We start from the raw sequence: 8,807 nt of genomic DNA, 5'->3' as shown, positions 1-8,807 counted from the left end.
CTCTATGCATTAGATCTATAATATGGCATGTTTTAGTTTCAATATTTTGTGATAAAAATAGATTTGTGCAGTAAGGTTGTAATGCTAGTTGAATTTGTTATTTTCCATAACTGCAGATCTAGGGCTCCAAATGAAGTGAACTTTTTGTGGCATGCTACTCATGTGATAGTTGATGTGTGGTAAAAATTTCATGAGTATTGGATGAAGTATGAGTGAGTTATTGGTTTATCTTGCTCTCACATGATTTCTTGCTTTAGCAACTTGTCTTTTTCATAGAGGTTGCTATACATATTCAAATGGAGTGAAATTTGTACAGTAGACTATTGAGAGGATATGTGAGCCACTGTAATTTTTGTAGAATTTATTGTATACTTTTGGTATATGTTCATTAAGTCACCTTGTTATCTAAAATAAATTAAGAAATGCATTAAAAGAATTTATTTGGTCATGGACACTAGGTTTTATGGTGTTCTTTAGTCATGTGTGACATGTTGGTAAAGTTGGTTTTGCCTAATTATGTGTTTGCAACATAAGTTAATATTTATTTTCTTGCAAATGTGGTTTATGGACAGATCTGGGAACCTAGCAAAGTTCTTCATGATAATGTGCTTTGTTGTGAAACTTGTTTATACAAAAGTTGTAGATAATTCATGTATCTAGCTGCTGTTAAAATTTGGTGGTATTTGGCCTTGTAGTTTGTGAGTTATGCCTGTTTAAAGTTGGGTTTCAGAAATGGCTGCTCTCTGTCAATTGTGGACCAGTTTCTGTAAATGGGTATATTTGACTTAGTTAACTTGAGAATCATGCTAAGATGATTAAAGATGAATTGTAGAAAATTCCATAAGATTTCCAAAATGTCTTCTTGCAAGTCATTTGGATTTGTGTAACTCCAGTTATAGCTAAATCTTGTAGCTGCTGTTTGCATGTCCAGAAATTGGCAGATTCCAATTATAGTGTTTGCTTTTATATTGTTAAGTGTGACTTATGCCTTGAATGATGACTGAGTTAGAGCACCTGAGATCTTGGGAAACTTGTGTCATTCTTGGTGTTGTCGTCTTCTTTGCCATCTTAGCATGATAGATTGTGTGATGTTTAAGTTAAGCATCGCAAAGTACTTAAGTGTGTTAGTGTAAACTATGCTTGTCTTGCTTGCTATTTTGTGATGCGTCTCAGGGTACTATTCTTCATATTTATGCACTTGCATATTGCATCTCATCTAGGTACGCTAGATGCACCATGTGAAGGATGAGATGTTGGAGCCAAACCCGAAGACAACGTTTGATGGATCTATCCCAAAGATGGAAGGTCTAAGCAAGTGCTAGGACATGAGATGTCACCAGGACGGTGCAAGCTAACTGAGCTGACTTGTGTTGGATCCCAGGCAAGCCCCGGAGCATTCTAAGCCTCCCTTGTTTTTACAAATATCTTGAGTATCTTTTATTGTTGATGATGCATTAAGTATAGGAATTGGTTGGAACCAATTGTTGCATTATATCCTTACCTTGTCCAGATAAAATCCTGTGAATCCTAATTAAGTGTAGGATTGAATGATGCTTAGCTATGCATAGAATGGTAGAAGTCGGGTGATTTCCTATCACCTGCGAGACGTAGGATGAGCTCTGGTCACGGTTGGCTATATTTGCTATCATGAAAAAGAACCATGTGTTAATAATGAAAGGAGACCGGACGGGATGATGGTAGTGCAGCAACAAGGCATGGAGATCTTGGATGTGAATCTATCCATGTCTGTGTTGTTTAAGGACCAATACGTTGTACGTCCTCATGTCATGTTGAACGTAGCCTAACACTTAGCTGGCCGGATAAGTCGTTCCGACCGCGAAGCCTAGTAGCTCGACTCAGGCCGGGGACGCGAGCAGTGGCGTGCATTCTGGAGGTAGTAAGGATGTGCGGAGAGCCATTGGCATAAGTCCAAGGCAGGTTAGAGTCTTGAACAACATTGGCAGAGTGGTTCTCTGAGAATGTCGATCTGTTCGGACTCGCGACTCCTGAATCGTACCAAAGGTGACTCGTTTGCGACCCTGACGGGGGAAGCAGGGTTTGTGTTTAGGAATACCCCTCCAGCTGGATAGGAATCAATTCAAATCGCCATCTCTCCTGGATAGTGAGAACTTGACTGAGCAGTGGCAATGTAGATTCACTAAATTTAAAGATATGGTTAAATGATGATGATGATGATAATGACAATGAGCCATGAAATACCTGATATGGTTATTATTGTTTGCAACTTAATCAAGTGATTGATTAGTACAGGTGCAATATAGATGGTAGGTAATGGCTAAAAGTCACTGCTAGTACAGATGAATAATGCTAATGGTTACTCAAGCTTTTATGCAAAAAGGTTGTCCAGCCAGATCCACTAAATTAAGCTATGCATGATCCTTGGCATCATTTGTTTTGGTTTCCGATGGGTAAGTCTGGCTGAGTACATTCGAGTACTCAGGGTTTATCCCACCATGTTGCAGGTGGAGTTCTTGACCTGTTGAAGATGGTGGCTAACCGCCGATGGGCTCGGTGATTCTATAGTTACTTCTCATCTATATGCTTTTGTCGGATGATGTCACTTATGCTAGCAATATATTTGAGACTTGTATTAATGTAATCATTTGAAAGCTATGTTGTTTTCACTAAGCGGTTTTGAAACCCAAACTTGTACTATTATTTGTGAACCCATTGGTAATATTATTTCCGCTGTAACCCTGTGTATGTGATGTGTATTTGCTTAATCACGCGATCTTGGTTGTGATGTTGATTTACCGAGGTCTTTCGGGACACTCGGCGGACTACCGGGTTTATATAAGTGAAAGTATGCGCGTGTCAACGTGTTAGCGGGGACAACCGTACTTGATCTTGTATAAATTGGGCGGTTCTGTCACAGGCATTGCCATCATAGCTTGGACGGCTCCTACCATTTACCCACTTTGCCACCAATGATGGGGTGAAATGGTCGCTAGTGTCCTTTACCTGCAAAACAACTTAACAACTGCACCATGAGTATATTGCGTACTCGCATGACTTAATTCCAACATATAAATATTTGGTGGATGCATGAGGGATTAATAGGCATTTGTTCATTTGCATAAAAGCATAAGATTTATAAAAGAATGACATGCTCATGGTTGTTGGTATTTCTTAATGTTTATAGAAAGAATCCACAAGCATACGAAATTACCGTTATAGCTTTCACCCAGAAGTATTCAGGGTATTGTATTTCCATAGGGAATGGAGGTATTTCTTCTAGCTAATTCATCCAAGGACAACACAAGGATAGCTGGTGAGGGTAGAGAAGGATTCCTATGGTTTGGGCCTTAGGATAGATAAATTCTACTTATACTTGCTTACTTCGGGCACTGGATCGCACCTGGTATACCAGGTCATGCCGGTCTCTAGCTCTACGACGTACCCAAATGTGGGGGATTACAAGGGATGGACAAGGCCGTCAACACCTGCCGCCTACCCCTCAACTGGGGAGTACGAGGCAAATGAAGGTAGCCTCTAGCCTAGACACCACGTCTACGCTATCGACTACTACTTTAGTGTAGATCAAGGTGATCCATCTTTATTGGGAGCCCTCTACTAGAGTATCCGCCATGAGGCTGGACGATGAACTCACAAACAAGTAAGAGTATAGCTTAACTTGTCAAAGACTTTATACCAAAAGAATCACGAATACTCACTTAGCAGGAAAACCCATTGAGGCACATGTATTCATCGAGGTGCAAGGCTGGGAGACACCGACAAGCTCGGCTCTTCCCGGTACTCTTCCCTCACATCTCTCCCTATTTCTCTTCTAGAGCTAGCTAGGGCCTAAGCCCATTGGAGTGGTGCTCTTTCTTTTGCTCTTGTGCTCTTCTCTTGTGTGTTGTCTCAAATGAGAGGGCTCTCCTCCTTTTTATATAGTGCTTAAGAGGTCAGTTTAGGTGGGAATATTCCTTGGACACACCCCACACTACCATGCATGTCATTAATTGTACCGCCATGCCAAAACTAGGGCTTGAGGCAAGCCAGTAGTGGTGCGGGCGCACCAGGGGTGCGGCTACACCCTAACTGGGCCCAAATTAGCCTAGGTTTGGCTAGTGACCTCCTCTTACCTTCTAGTGTGGGCCTACAAAGTTTGGCGCTATTTGGAGCACGTTTGTTTTGGGTTTTGGGCTTTTTACTCCACATGACTGGGCCCTAATTTATCTAGTTGTGGGCCTCCTCCCCCTGGGGCTCATGTTGGTTGTTTGCATTGTTGTATTTCTTGTACACTTTTGGTACATTTTCCATATTATTCCAACATGTTCTCCTGCAAATGATGAATCACCAAAACTTGTGGAAAGTGTTAGTTCTAAAGCCCTATTTCTATGTTTGGTATTCATTCGAGTGGATTTTATGCATGTGTTGATGGTTAAAAGTACGAGTTAAGGACCCCAAACAAGCTCCCCCACACTTACTTCTTTGCTCGTCCTCGAGCAAAGCTTAGGGATAAAAGTAATCATGAGCATAACATCCCTAGATATATAGCTATACATGAAAGTTATTCCAACACATGCTTTACACAAGTGGGATATGTGGCGTTAGCTAACATGTTTCCTTGGGTTGTTGAAAAGTAGAACAGTTCTCGAAACAAAGCCATCCTCCCAATTTCACATCTTAGCAACTTGGAGTTTTGAAAGTTTTTTCTCAAGCAAAAGCATAGTTCACTTTATACTCCTCAAATGGCACTCTCAAATCACTTTATGGTGTATAACTCCTCACCAAGGCATAGCAAAATTTTACCTTCTTTTGTTTTTCTCCTACTTCTAAAAAGGTTTATGTGGAGCTTTAGGTAGGGATAAACAATATAGCATACTTGTATTGCATATGTTGTAAAGTCAAATCGAGGATCCAAGGAGAGAAATGCCATACTGTTAGATCAAGATGTGCATGTGTGTGGAAAAAGGTAAACTAAAACTAAAACTATACTCCTTTTGTAGATATGATCTCTTTCTATAACTTATTATTTTGAAACATGGCTATCTTTCTTCCTCTTTTCTTTCAATACATGAGCCTTCATGTGCTCATATTTTTTCTTCTCTTTTTTTGTACTTGGACCTTCATGTGTCCATATTTTTTTTACTCGAACCTTCATGTGTCCATATTTTTAAAGCTTTTTGCATAGCCCATGTCTCTTCTTCTAAACCACATAGTTAGAGAGAGAGATCACTATCTTTTAGAACATGGAGTATTTGCATACAAACATATTTTTTCCTACTCCTAGTGTAGGAGCATAATTTTTGGTGGATGGAAGCATGTTTTTGCGTACAACCAGTGTAGGAGCAACATGTATATGTGGGTGTACGTGATCTTGATCTGGGGAGCATCATAAATCTCTCAACAAGGGTCAACAAGACTTGACCAAACTCAATACAATAACCAGCAGTGTATGTGGAAGGCTTAAAACTTGCAAGAAGTCATATTTGCCTTTGGTAGGAAATTGCTCACCAATTGAGGAGTATGTGATACTATGGTTTTATAACAACTTTTTGTCAAAACAAATTCCCTAGGTACTTTGAATAGAAATGATAGGATTTCTAAGTTAGAACTATATCACACCTTACAACAACTTAGTCAATGTTGATGGTAGTTAACAACCACTATAAACCATCAATAAAACATGTATAAGGGCATAAATATGATTACCAACAAAGGTCTAGGGGCTTAAACTAATAAATTCCACGAGTTTTGGTGAATCTGTATTTTCTGCAGGGTTTATTAAAAAAACCATCAAGGTGGACCTACATGTTAGAATTAATTGTGCTTTTCCACAGCGAAATAGACACTAGAAGGTTCTAGAAGACTCGAGAGGACTCCACACCGAGGTGGAGCCCGAGTGGCTGCCGGCCCCACCTGTAGGCTGCTCAGCCCCCCAGGGCCCACATGTCAGTCCTCGTTGCAATGTCGGTTCTCTACCACCTCCTAGGTTGCATCTACGTCGTCCTTTAAGTCAGTTTGATCCAAGGGCTCACGATGGATGCTCCAGCCAATATATACTAGCCCCTGCCACCCCCTTGAGGCAATAAGTCATTTGAGAAGACAAAAACCCTAATCTTCCTCAGAGCTCCACCATATTCTAGGGCATAACTAGTTAGGCTAGGTCTAGAGTGAGGCAAGCAGGCTTCGCTTGGATTCCCGATCTTGTCAAGAGCGTGGTTTCATATAATCTCTGTACCCCCTCTCTTTTGTATCTCCATTACTTTTATATGCTTGCTACAATTGTTATGACAATATTAGTATTCATAATATTCATGTTCTTCGTTATAATGTTCATCATCTACTTTGATTATATGCTTAGTATAGCTAGTTTATCAGTATGTCCATACATTAGTTCATATAGCGCTCGCTCCGCTGCGCATAGGGTGAGTGGTTGACATTGTGTAAGTGTGGTGCTTATACATTGTTTACCTATGGATACACCCTATATTCTGGGTCATGTGGTAGATCATGGATGTGACACTCCCATTGAGTCCTTTGTAGTACACTCCCTGAATATAGGTGCAAGTAGGGTCCGGTTATGAAGGAAGAACAAGCTCTATTCTTAATCTTCCTTAGTAATATCCCATATGTGTAGATATAAAGATAACCTTAGCCATGACTACTAGGTGTAGTTGCACTAATGAATGTATGCTTTGACTTGTAATTAAGAATAACTTATGAATTATTCGTCTAATATCCTACTTAACCATGCTAATGCCATAGAAAGGAGTACTCTGAGTGATTTATCATTGATCAATACTTATCATATACATATCTTATCTAGTGACTTACCCTTGTTGTGAGTATAATATTGGTTATGGTTTATTTCTCCATCAATACTATAAGTTATCAATACATGTCCATGCCAGACCTTCCCTATGGTAAAAATATAAATAACGATACCTACAATACTCTCGGGTGAAGTGCTACAATGGTATATTATCTGTGCGCTTGTAGATTCCTTTTCATTCATATATATTATTCTTTCTAGTCACATAAAATGATAAAGCACTACTTAGTATTATTCTAGTAGTAATGCTAGGTAGTACCAATGAGCATCTCTTGCACTATAATTAGGAATGACAACCTAGTCCAAGCAATGCTAAGAGATGTAGGAATATAATAGTTGGCTACTTAAAACAAGTGACAATTAATAAATACCAACAAACATTTCTGGTGCCATTGCCGGGGAAGGTAGCTAGGCAAAGGAAGTATTGATAAACTTATACTTATTAATGTGATTGAGATAACCATTGACCTCTACTCAAGCAGGATTACCCTTGTTTTGTCTACTTTTGTGTCTTATGCAGGGTAATGTATGACCAGTTTTGACCTTCCGACAAACTACGTTGATGATCCAAAAACATTACTCAAGAGGACTAAGGCTAAACTCAAGAAAGTTTTAGCTTTAGAGTTAGGGACAACCATATAAGGCGAAGCTTAACACCTAAATTTGAAGCCAGGGCTAACAAGACTCTCCGTGAATTCTCTGCTCCAACTACAGCCAACATCCATACTAGACTGATAGTCAATGTTGGAGACAATGGATTCGAACTCAAGTCAGCTATCATCAGTATGGTGTAAGCTAGCTAGTTTTGTGGAAAGGAACATGAAGATGCGAGTGCTTATCTCCAACACTTCCTAGAGATTTGTAGCACTTTCACTATCAAGGGAGTAACCAAGGATGCCATACTACTTCGCCCCTCCCCATTCTCACTTTGGGGAAGGTGAAGCAGTGGTTCTATGCCAATAAAGATAGAAATACACCATGGGATAACTGGTCCACTGCCTACCTAGCCAAGTTCTTTCCCATAGGCAAGACCAATGCTCTGCGTGAGAGAAATTCAAGTTTTCAGCAACAACACGATGAATCTATCCCTGAGGCTTGGGAACATTTTCAAGATTACATATCAGAATGTCCTCATCATGGGATGGAGAATTGGCTACTCATGCAAGACTTTCTACCATGGGTTGATCAATAGTACCCATTAGACTATGAATGTTGCTGCTAGAGGTGCTTTCCTATCACTCACAATCCCAGCTGCAACAGCTCTTGTGGCAAAGATGGCCTCCAAGCAAAGCTAGAATGAAGAACGTATTCAACCTTGCAAGAGAGGTGGAGATATGCATCAACTCAAGGAGGTAGACATGTTGTCTACCAAGATGTACCTACTGATCAAGAAGCTCGAAAACCAAGCCAATGAGAAGCAAGAAATCATGTACATTCATGATTCTCGCAAGACTTGTGAAGTATGTGGAAACAGTAGGTATTCAGGGAACAACTATCCTAAAACCCAAGAGGATGTGAACTTTGTCAACAACAACTATCATCCTCAACAAAATCAAGGATGGAACCAACAACAGAGGCCAAACTACCAAGGTAACTATCTAGGTAACAATTATAATAACTTCAATCAACCACCCTTGAGAGAATTAATTGCTGGCCAATCCAAACTTATGGAGGGATTGTCTAGAAAGGTAGCTACCAATGATAAAATTTTGGAGAACATAAATAATAGAATGGATAGCTATGCTTCTGCCATTATGAACCAGGATAGCTTTAACAAAATGATAGAATCACAAATAGCTCAGCTGGTAGCTACTGTTTCTCTATTCGACAAAGGTAAGATTCTAGGGCAGCCGAAAGATCTAGAAACTACAAATCTTGTCCATATTCATAATGCAGCTTACTACTACACACAACCATCAGAGGGAAGGTAGATAGATTATTCCCTACATGACAAGAAGGGCGACCCTAGGAGACCTGTCATCCCCATCACCATTGGACCTCA

General features: G+C 40.0%; 1 non-coding gene across 1 annotated transcript; it reads right to left on the bottom strand.

The window, feature by feature from the left end:
* Positions 1–7,839: 7,839 nt before the first annotated feature.
* On the bottom strand, positions 7,840–7,948 carry LOC136532404 (small nucleolar RNA R71). Its single transcript, XR_010778235.1, has one exon. It is a non-coding gene; the product is annotated as a small nucleolar RNA R71 (small nucleolar RNA).
* Between the last annotated feature and the right edge of the window lie 859 nt (positions 7,949–8,807).

The sequence above is a fragment of the Miscanthus floridulus genome, unplaced genomic scaffold, assembly GCF_019320115.1.
Source record: "Miscanthus floridulus cultivar M001 unplaced genomic scaffold, ASM1932011v1 fs_605_6_7, whole genome shotgun sequence".
NCBI lineage: Eukaryota > Viridiplantae > Streptophyta > Magnoliopsida > Poales > Poaceae > Miscanthus > Miscanthus floridulus.
This window is presented reverse-complemented; position numbering and strand designations above follow the sequence as displayed.